Raw genomic sequence first — 11,493 nt, forward strand, 5'->3', positions numbered from 1 at the left:
TATTTAATTTGTTGGGCTTTGACTTAGTCTTTTAAGAGAATTATTGTATTTTCACTCTCCATGGACTCTGACACTTCAGATAATTCATTTGTACATCCTTGCATACCATCCAGTGTGTTTGCTTTTACATTTATAGGCACTTTCTCTGTACCACAAATGAGGAAAATCATGTAACCTAAGTTTCTCTGGGTCTAGTTTATTTCACTTAAGATTAATATTTTGTCTTTCACTTTCGTTAAGAATGGGGAAATATTATTCTTTCTGATGGATGAACAGAAGTACATTATGTATGTATAGCTGTATGTTTGTATGTAAATATATGTATATAAACACATACACACTTGTAAACAGGATTCAATAAAATAAAATATATATAAATTTATATATATATATATATATATAAATTCTTGATCCCTTTTTACAATGAGAGGCATGTGGATTGATTCCATATTTTGGCTACAGAAAATAATGCAACAATTATCATGATTGTGCTGGCAGCTTCAGTGTGGCTTTATTTCTACTCTATTGGATAAATGCCTGTAAATGGATTTGCTGGATCATAAGTAGCTCTCTATTCAGTTTTGTGAGCAACTTCCATGGTGTTTCCCAAACTGCTTGAAGAATATTACATTCCTACCAACAGTTTAACAGAGTTTCCTTTGGTCGACATCTCTATCAGTATCTGTGATGGTTCATTTTTTCAAAAGACATTGTAACAGGGGTGAGATGAATCTCAGTGTTGTTTGGATTTGCATTTCTTTTATGGAGAGAGATATGTCTATTTGTCAATTTTCTTCTGAGAAGTTTCTCTTTAAGTGTTTATCCCATATATTAACTGGGTTCTTGTTTATTTTAGGGTTTATTTTCGTTGGGTTTAATTTTTTATCTTTAAATATGGGTTATGTTTGAAAACCCTTGTCTGATGCTTAGGTAGTAATAATCTTCTTCCAGGTGCCTCAGTGGTAGAGCACTTGCCTAGCATGCATGAGGCCCTGGGTTCGATTCCTCAGCACCACATTAGCAAAAAGAAAAAAAAAATAATCCTCTTCCATTCTGTTGTATTAGAATGTGCCTCTAATTCTACAAGTAAACACACTTGGAAGGTAAAGGAGAAACCATTACACTTGGACATGATAAATTATATAGGATTCTAAACATTTACATACTAAGATCTAAGGAGGATGCCCTTTGGAGAGTATCACAAAGGCTCAATAGCTATATCAATATTATCATATAAAATAATGTTCATCCAAATGATCTCCAGGAAATGGATATGTAAGGTTTTATTTATTATTTTGCTTTTTCCCTTCTGCCTTCTGTTGCTGTTTTCTGTTTCTGCAACTTAGGTCGTATATGTCAGTTTGGAAAGGGCAATAGGGAACACAGACATAGTGGGACAAAGAGTCAACAAATGCAGCAGTGCAACTCAATAGACACTACATTGAAAATGAACTATACAACTTGTGGGGGAGGGAGGTTGGAAGGGAAAAACTGGGAGAACATTAGGGAAGACATGCCACTGTTCAAAAAGTAATGTGCTCATTATCTGACTTATGTAATTGTAACAATTCTATACATCAACTTTACAAATGAAAAATCAACTTCGTAAACAGGCCTCAGTAGCTATACTAATATTGGATAAAATAGGTTTTAAATTCAAGTGGTATGAAAGTAAAAAGAGACAAAGAAGGACATTAAATATTGATAAAGAGAACTATCTGGAGATATAACAATTCTAAATATTAATGCCCTGAATCCTAGAGATCCCAAATTCATCAAACAAATGCGAATTGACATAAAAACATGCATACATCCAAACACATTGTTGGTTGCTAGAACACATCATTCTTACCTCTGGACAGGCCATCCAGGTCAAAACTTAGCAAAAAACTTCAGAACTAAATAACTGCATTGACAAGCTATACCTAACAGATATCTACAGAATATTTTACCTAGCAGAGTCACAATATATATTTCTCTCAGCAGCCCATGGAATGTTGTCCAAAATAGATCATATCGTAGATCACAAGGAAAATATGTGAAATTCAAAAATAAAAATGAAGTTATTCCTTGCATCCTGTCAGAACACGATGGGACCAAATTAGATCTCAAAATCAAAAGGCATCACAGAAAATTGCGAAACTCACAGAGACTGAATAACACATTGCGAAATCATCAATGAGTCACTGAAGAAATATGGAGGGAAGTTCCAGCATTTATGGAATTCAGTGCAAGTTAACACACAAAATTCTACCTCCTCTGTGACACAACAGCACAGGTAATATTCAGAGGAAAATTTATAGATTTGAGTATGTGAATTTCCCGTTCTTTTTGATATTTCAAATGGCTTGGAAGTAACATAAGAAATAATTCAAGTTGTTAAGAAAATTTAATTTAGAATAAGGAAACAAATAAGAGTCAACTCCATAGCATAACCTTTAGGAAAAATTAATTAAGAATATGGCATGTCCTTTGTAACTTAATATTAGACATTAGGGCAAATGTCAGAAACACTCTACAAGAAGCAAACAGAAGTCTTTGATAAGGTATATTAAAGACAAGTAATTTCACCTACATTTTGTATTTTATGACAGCATATTTTTGTTTGCTAATCAGAGAAACAAAAATATTTTTTAAATATGATATGAAAAATGCATCATCATGAATGAATGAAATCAGGGAATAGATAGCTCAGGAGCTGGGTGGTTCTGTTAAATATTCTCCTTTTTTAATGATCAGGTGTTTTTGCATGTTTGGAACTATAAATGTATTTTATGTCTGGGCAAGAATGTTTGATTATTAGATCATTGTCTGAGACCCAATATCAGGAACCTAACTCGAGTTAGAGTGGTAAATATATGTGTGTGTATGTGTCTGTGTGTGTGTGTGCTTTTGTGTGTGCGTGTGTACATGCCTGCAAGCATGTATTTAGAAGGAAGAATCTTCTTTCCATCACGATATATGCTTAATTGTATTAGTTATACTACATTAATGACAGCAGATAAAGGTAATTAACATTTTATGCCATATGTTTATGTCCTATGATTGCATGAACAAACTAAAAAGTTATGTTTGAAGTATGAGCTTTATGAAAGATCAGCTGAAAGTACAAACATTTGCAATCTTGAGAAAGATATCAATGGGAATGATTTTATTGTAGACCAATTTTAGACAACACTTGAAAGGATATGTAATCCAATATGAAAATGCAATATTTATTTATCTTTCCTTAGCTACACTATTCTATAAATTTGTAGGAAAACCAGTTAAAGTTGTGGACTGATTCTAATGTAAATAATATACTGTGTTTATGTAGAGAATTTGAGTATCCATAGTTTTAATATGCCTGTGGTTCTAAAACCAATACCTTATTGATATTGAGTGATAAATACAACTTCATATAAGTACAGAAGTTTTCCTTGTATCTTTTTAATATATATTTTTATTGTAAAGATACAGTACAGAGGGGTCACAGTTACATAACTAAGGTAATGAGTCCATTTCTTACTGAATATTTTTAAGCCCTCCTTTGTTTTTCCCCTCCCATCCCTTCCCTTTACACCTCCCCAACCCCTCCTCCACCATCCCTCTGATAGTGTGTCTTGTCGATATCATTGTTACAATGGGTCAATCTGTATCTTTTCCATTTATTTAAATGAAGAAATAATGGTTTGATTTAATCTGATTCTACTTGTGTAGACAGAAATAAAATCACTCGCCAAGTTCAAAAGCACATAAATGAAACGCACATCATTTTTTGTCAATTGCTTTAATTGTGTTCTACATATTTATTGACAGGTTATAAATTATTTTCAAATTTTAATACATTAAAAATACTTACATTTTTTCTTATTTTCTTGGTCAGGAAATCAGCAAGACCTCAGTCAACATTTCTCACATAGGACTTTTCACATGCGTTGGTTAAATGTTGGCCTGAGCTCCAGTCTTCTGAGGACTCACTCATGTGCTTAGGAAATGATGCTGGCTGTTGGAAAAGAGGTCAAGGAAGGATGCCATTTAAAGCCTTATAACTTTATTCTATACCAGGATATTCTCCTGCTGCTTTGGTTGTTGAGAGTGTCTACAAGAGCAAGCATTCCATGCGAAGCAGGGAGTCAGCATATGACCTTTACTTACTGAGATTTCTGATTAACTTGCTATCACTTGTACTGAACTTTGCAAGTCAATTTGTCAAAACCTACCAGTTTTAAGAGATAAGAGGAGTGGTAAAAGAACTCTTAGAGACAAATACATCTTCAACATATTTTGTTCCAAGCATTCCATCTAAGGCATATTCAGCAAGTAGTGAAATTTGTGTTGGCTGTGACTATGTGTCTTTCTCCAGGTGTGCATGTATACATGTGTAAATGTATGTGTGTATTTGTGTATATAGTAGCATAAATGTGTACATATATAATGGCATATACACATATATATGCATATACAAATATATATATATATATATATAGTGCATATATATGAAATGTTCAGTGACTTAATCTCTAGTTCCCAGCACCTTGCCATTCTCACAAAGTGTTCATGATAAACTACTATGAGGATCTGTGCTCTATGATGGGCATCCTTTGTAGTTACTTCCCCCATTACCTTGTTTTTCATCCCTGTGAACAACTTCGGTCTAATTTCCATAGGATAGATTTGTTTTCATTACATGTATTTCCTTACTGATAATAAAATAAAAATGATGTTTTTAAAAGAAAAAGGACATTTAGGTCACAGGTTAAAAGTATCTTATCTGTCCCAATGATTCCTATGAGATAAAATATATAATATTTTATATAAAATATATAAAATTTATAATAGTAGTAAAAGTGAAAGGGAATTCTTGTCATTTAGAATGGCAAAGAATAATATCACATCACTGTTACAACTCTCGAAGAATGCAAGGATAACTGATGGTCCCTATCATGTTCCCCCAAAACCAGTGGATCCTGAAGTATAATAGTAGACCAGCAGAAATTCTAAGTAGAAGACATGGAGCCAGAAAGAGAAAGAGAATGAATGAGAAAGAAAAAAAGACAGAAAAATATCATAATACTGAAAGTGCATAACAGATAAGCAAGAGTTGTATGAGAATATTCATACTGCTATCTTTAGACCCTAAATGTACATTTGTCGGTATCTGATGTATGATAACATATCTACATAAAATGTAAAGTGATTTTGATAAAAAATAAAAATGACTAAGAAGAAATTATAAATGCAAAAACAATCTGCACAGAAGCAAACTCTCAGAGATATTTCATGACTTTGAAAAGGATAAAGTGGCTGTAGTTAATATAAATTTCGAAGTATGACAATTCACAAAAATATGAAAAGAACTGGGTGCCAGCCCAGGCAGGAAAGTCCATGAGATTCTCATCTCCAATAAACCACTAGAAAACTGGAAGTGGCTCTGTGGCTCAAACGGTAGAGGGGTCGCCTTGAGCTGAAGATCATAAGGACAGTGCCCAAGCCAATAGTTCAAGCACCATATCAGACTATAGATAGATAGATAGATATAGATATATATTCATATTCATATATTTTATTTTATAACCCAAAGCAGAAAGCAAATAATTTTTAGATTATTTTTTAAAACACAGCCTCTCAGGATCTGGGAAGGTTGCTCAGTGGTAGATTACTTGTCTTGCATGCATGAGGTTCTGGGTTTAATTCCTCAGCACCACATAAGTAGAAAAAGATGAAAGTGGCGCTGTGGCTCAGGTGATAGCAGTAGCCTTGAGCTGAGGAAGAGTACCCAGGCCCCGGAGTTCAACCCCAATGATCAACAAAATCAAAATATAAAACAAAACAAAACAGAGTTTCTCACATTTGTGGCTTCAACTCTGTAATACCGCTGCTTCAGCCTAGGGCTAAGATTTTAGGTGTGGACATTTATCAATACTCCTGATTCACACTTTACTTGAAGATTTTTTAATACACATTTTGTTCTTAATTTTCCTCTTTATAAATTCACATGCACCTATAAAAAATGGTTTTGCCAACCCAGTAACCTTCTCAAAGTATCTCCTGATGATGACTTACAAAAAGTTGTATTATGTTACCAGGGAAACAATGCTACAAATAAAGAAAGCCAATGATTAAATATTAATGATTAATAAAATAAAAAAACAAAACAATTACCAGTTTTTTCAGTATTTGATGGTGTACTACATATTAGGTTTTACTATTTTCTCATATTCCTGTATATTTAAAACTGGCTAAGATTATGATGTTCAACAAGAGTTTTATAGGCTATGTGTAGTCTTTAAAGTTACCCACTAAGATGACTATGACTCATCTCCTGATTTTTATATGGCTTATATCATCATTTGTTCCTCGCTAAAATATAAAGTAAGGAAGCCCTAAAGTTTTAACATAAACTGTGTAGTTAACAAAGTCTTAACTCTTCACTCGCCTTCTTTACCCAAAGACTTTGCAACTTCTCATTAGTAAAGTTTCTGAAAATGAACATACTTAGTAGTATGTCTGCTACCGTCAATCTTAAATACTTTATAGAAAAGTTTTATGACCTGCCAAACAGTCCTAATTATGGCATATATAAGCAAATTCCCAAAATTAAATATATTTAAAACTTTAAAAATTTTAACAAACCTTATCACTTGCTGCAGTGTCCATTAAGACAGGTGCTTGTATAGAATAATTGAATTTCTCCTCCTACACATCTCTTGAACAATAAATATCTGGACTTATTTTGTTTTTGTCATGTCAATCTTGCCTTTATTCTTACATGGTTCTAAAATATCACGACTTGCTTTTTGATGAATTGTCTAGTTTCAGAAAATCGTACTTTCTCTCAAATCTCACATATATCCAAAGGCATTAATTGTTCGGGACTTTATCACACTAGATAGATCAACTCGGCAAAAACTCAACAGAGAAACTACAGACCTTAACAATTGCATAGATCAACTAGATTTAACAGAAATCTATCGAATATTTCACCCAACAGCATCAGCATACACGTTCTTCCCAAGAGCACATGGAACATTTTCCGAAATAGAACACATTTTAGGTCACAAACCAAACTTGTAAAGAAACATTGAAATATTGAAGTTATACCTTGCATTCTCCCAGATGACAAGGAAAAAATTGAACTCAACACCTAAAGCCACCAAAGAAATTCCTGTAACAAGTGGAGCCTGAACAACACACTGTTGAGCCACCATTGGGTCATGGAAGAGGTTAGAAATGAAATTCAAGTGTTTATGATATTCAACAAAAATGAACACACAAACTCCCAGCTCCTCTGGGAGAGAGCAAAGGCAGTACTCAGAGACAAGTTTATAGATTTGAGTTCCTACATCAACTAACTGGAGAGATCTAAAACCAATAATTTAATGAGACATCAAGCATCCTTGAAAAAGAGCAGCATGATAAACCCCAATCCAGGAGATGGAAATAAATAATCAGAATTAAATGAATTAAAATCCAATAACAACATAGAACAAATAAAAAAAAAAAAAGAGTTGTTTCTTCGAAAAAATTAACAAAATTGAGAGACGGTTAGCAAATCTTCTTAGAAAAACAAGAGAACACACCCAAATAAACTCAGAGAAGAGAATGGAAACATCACCACAGAAACAAACATGATTCATAACATTATAAGGAAATACTTCTCAAAACTTTATGCTAATAAGTTTGAGAACTTGGCAGAAATAGGCCTTTTCCAAGCAAATATGGACATGCCGAAACTGAAACAAGATGAGTCATGCCATCTTAACAGGAACATATCAAGCCTTGAAATAAAAACAGCCACAAGAGACCTCCCATCTAAGAAAAGCCCAGGACCAGATGGTTTTAGAGCAGAATTCTACAAGGCCTTCAAAGCAGAGCTCACACCAATACTCCTCCAACTCTTCAATGAAATAGAAAGAGAAAGTTCACTACCAAACTCATTCTTTGAAGCCATAATCACCCTCATCCCAAAACCAGGAAAGGACTAATTAAAGAAAGAGAACTATAGACCCATTTCTTTGGTGAATATTGATGCAAAACTTCTGAACAAAATGTTGGCAAATCGACTTCAGCAATTACTCCAATAAATTATACACCATGATCAAACAGGATTCAATTTCAGGGATGCAAAGCTGGTTCAATATTCACAAATCAATTAACATTATTCATCACATCAACAAGAACAAGGATAAGAACCATATGGTTATCTCAATAGATGCAGAAAAAGCATTTGACAAGATCCAACACCCCTTTATGATGAAGGTTCTGGAAAAATTAGGAATCCATGAAACATTCTTCAATACAATAAATGCTGTATATGACAAACCTACAGCCACCGTTATACTCAATGGTGAAAAACTAAAGCCAATTCCTTTAAAATCAGGAATAAGACAAGGATGTCCACTCTCTCAACTGCTCTTCAATCTAGTATTAGAATGCCTAGCTACAGCAATAATACAAGATGCTAACATAAAGGGGATCCAAATAGGGAAAGAAGAAATAAAACTCTCCCTCTTTGCAGATGACATGATTTGTATTTAAAGAATCCCATAGACTCCACTCCCAAATTACTCAAGCTGATTCAAAACTTTGGCAAAGTAGCAGGGTATAAAATTAACCTTCAAAAATCAATGGTTTTTATGTATGCCGATAATGAGAAAAGAGTGGCTTGAATAGCAAAGTAACTCCATTCATAATAGTCTCACAAAAAATGAAATATCTAAGAATTAACTTTACCAAAGAATTGCAGGACCTCTATGATGAAAACTTAAAAAACCAGAAAAAGGAAATCAAAACAGAACTTAGAAAGTGGCAAAAAACACGCATGCTCTGTGATTGGAAAGATCAACATCTTGAAAATGGCAATACTTCCCAAGGCTATCTATAAATTCAATGTGATACCTATTAATATTCAAACTTCATTCTTCAAGGAAATAGAACAGGCAATCCAAAAATTCAAACGGAACAATAAAAAACATGGAGTAGAATAAAACGATATTTAACAGAAAGAACAGTGCTGGAGTAATATCAATATCAAATTCCAAAATCTACTACAAAGCCATAGTAAACAAAACAGCTTGGAACTGGCACAAGAACAAACCTCGGGACCAATGGAATAGAATTGAAAACCCAGAAATGTACCTACAGACCTGTAGCCATCTAATATTCGATAAGGAATCTAAAAAATAGAACAGAAGAAAGACAGCCTCTTCAGTAAATGGTGCTGGCACATTTGGTTAACTACTTGTAGAAAACTAAAGATAGATCCTTATATATCACCCTGCACAAGAATCAACTCCAAATGGAACAAACACCTCAGAGTTAAAACGGACAGTCTGAAAACATTACAGGATGCAATAGGAGAAACTCTAAGTCTCCTTGCACATCCCAAAATTTTCTTAATAGAGACTCAGAAACACAATAAATCAAAAAAAGTTGGACTTATTGGATTGCATGAAATTGCAGAGCTTCTGCATGGCAAAGGACATAGCTAGCAAGATCAATAGAAAACCCACGGATTCGGAGATCTTCATTAGCCATACAATGGACAAGGGTCTCATATCTAAAATATGCCTAGAACTCAAAAAACTATGTTTTCATAGCATTATTTACCATAGCTAAGATATAGAACCAACCCAGATGCCCCTCAGTGTATGAATGGATCAAGAAAATGTGGTATATATACACAATGGAATGCTTTGCTTCCATCAGAACGAATGACATTGTCCCATTTGTTAGGAAATGACAAGACTTGGAAAAAAATATGTTAAGTAAGCCAGGCCCAAAGAAACAGAGGTCCTATGGTTTCCCTTATTTGCAATAACTAGTATATGTCTGAGTCAAGCAGGATAGGTCAGATAAGCTGATGTTAGGGAAATATACCCAAAGATAAGTATTCAAATGATTTTTCTTTAATCCAATTGTTTCTAATATATTTATGAGATGATTTCTATGTTGCTCTGTATGTCCCTCCCCCAAGGTTTAACGCCTGCTTTCACTGTATTTTATGTTGGTATAATTTTTGGAGGGGAAGGGAAAAAATATCATTTAAATTGGGATACAGTTGGACCCATTGCAACAATGAGATATACAAGTCGTTATGTCGTAAAACGAACTTTACAACGTTGATGGGGGAGAAGATCAGGTGTCAGAGCTAGTGGGAGTTTGGGAAGGGAGAGGAAGGGGAAACAAAAAGGAGGTAACAATGCTTGATAAGAAAGGTATTCGTTATTTTGCCCATGTTATTGTAACTCCTCTGTACAGTATTTTCACAATAAAAAGAAAGAAAATGAATTACACTTCATATATAAAAAATGTTCTGTGCTCAATTCAGTAGGAAATACACTAACATTGGAACAATACAGAGAAGATTAGAATGGCCCCTGTGCAAGGATGACATGCAAATTCTTGAAGTGTTCCATATTTTTACAACAGGTGCTGGAGGGTATGTTGACAGAAGGGAACCCTACCGAATCCTTGGTGGGAATGTAAACTTGTTCAACAACTTTGGAAAGCAGTATGGAGGTTCCTCAAAAGGCTCCACATAAAGCCCCCCATGACCCAGCAATCCCACTTTTGGGCATTCACCCAAATGATCACAAACAAGACCACAATAAAACTAACAGCGCAACTATGTTTACTGCAACATTATTTACGATAGCTAAGGTATGGAACCAATTCCAATTCCCCTCAATTGATGAATGGAGCAAGATAATGTGATAGATAGATAGATAGATAGATAGATAGATAGATAGATAGATAGATAGATAGATTGACAGATAGATAGATAGATAGATAGATAGATAGATAGATAGATAGATAGATAGATAGAGAGAGAGAGAGAGAGAGAGAGAGAGAGAGAGAGAGAGAGAGAGAGAGAGAGAGAGAGAGAGAGAGATAGATAGATTCATTCTATGCCTCCATCTGAAAGAATGACATCACTTAATTTGTTAGGAAATGGAAAGACTTGGAAAAAAACTTATTAAATGAAGTAAGACAAGTCCAAAGAAACATAGGACCCCTGCTTTCCCTTATTTTCAGTTACTAATATATGTCTGGGATAAATAAAAAAGGTCAAAACTATGTGCATATGACTAGATAAGATGATGTTAAGGGAAATGTACTCCAAGATATTGACACAAGTGGTTTTTTTCTTTCGTTGCTATTGTTTTTAATGGACTTACAATGTATGATGTGATTTTTTTTGTTTCTTTATATGTTCCTCCCCCACATTATAACACCGGTTTTCACTGCATTTGAAGTTGGTGCACCAATATCTTATATATATGCTTCTCTAATTTGGGTAGGGGAAAGGTAAAAACACAATGTTTAAATAGGGATACAGTTTGACCAATTGTAACAATGAGATGCACAAGACATTATGATGAAAAATGAAGTTTATATTTAGGCAGGGTGGGGGAGACGGGGAGGAGAGGCTACTTGTGGAGGTTAGAGAGAAAGGATGGTGGGGGGAAATAAAGGAGGAGGTAACAATGCTTTTTAGGAAATGTACTA

At 34.1% G+C, this 11,493-nt stretch overlaps 1 non-coding gene across 1 annotated transcript; it reads left to right on the forward strand.

The window, feature by feature from the left end:
* The first annotated feature begins 10,302 nt into the window (after positions 1–10,302).
* On the forward strand, positions 10,303–10,406 carry LOC122096717. The gene has a single exon (XR_006145377.1). It is a non-coding gene; the product is annotated as a U6 spliceosomal RNA (small nuclear RNA).
* Positions 10,407–11,493: the final 1,087 nt, after the last annotated feature.

The sequence above is a fragment of the Dipodomys spectabilis genome, unplaced genomic scaffold, assembly GCF_019054845.1.
Source record: "Dipodomys spectabilis isolate Male_0828 unplaced genomic scaffold, ASM1905484v1 ptg000386l, whole genome shotgun sequence".
In the NCBI taxonomy this organism is placed as follows: Eukaryota; Metazoa; Chordata; class Mammalia; order Rodentia; family Heteromyidae; genus Dipodomys; species Dipodomys spectabilis.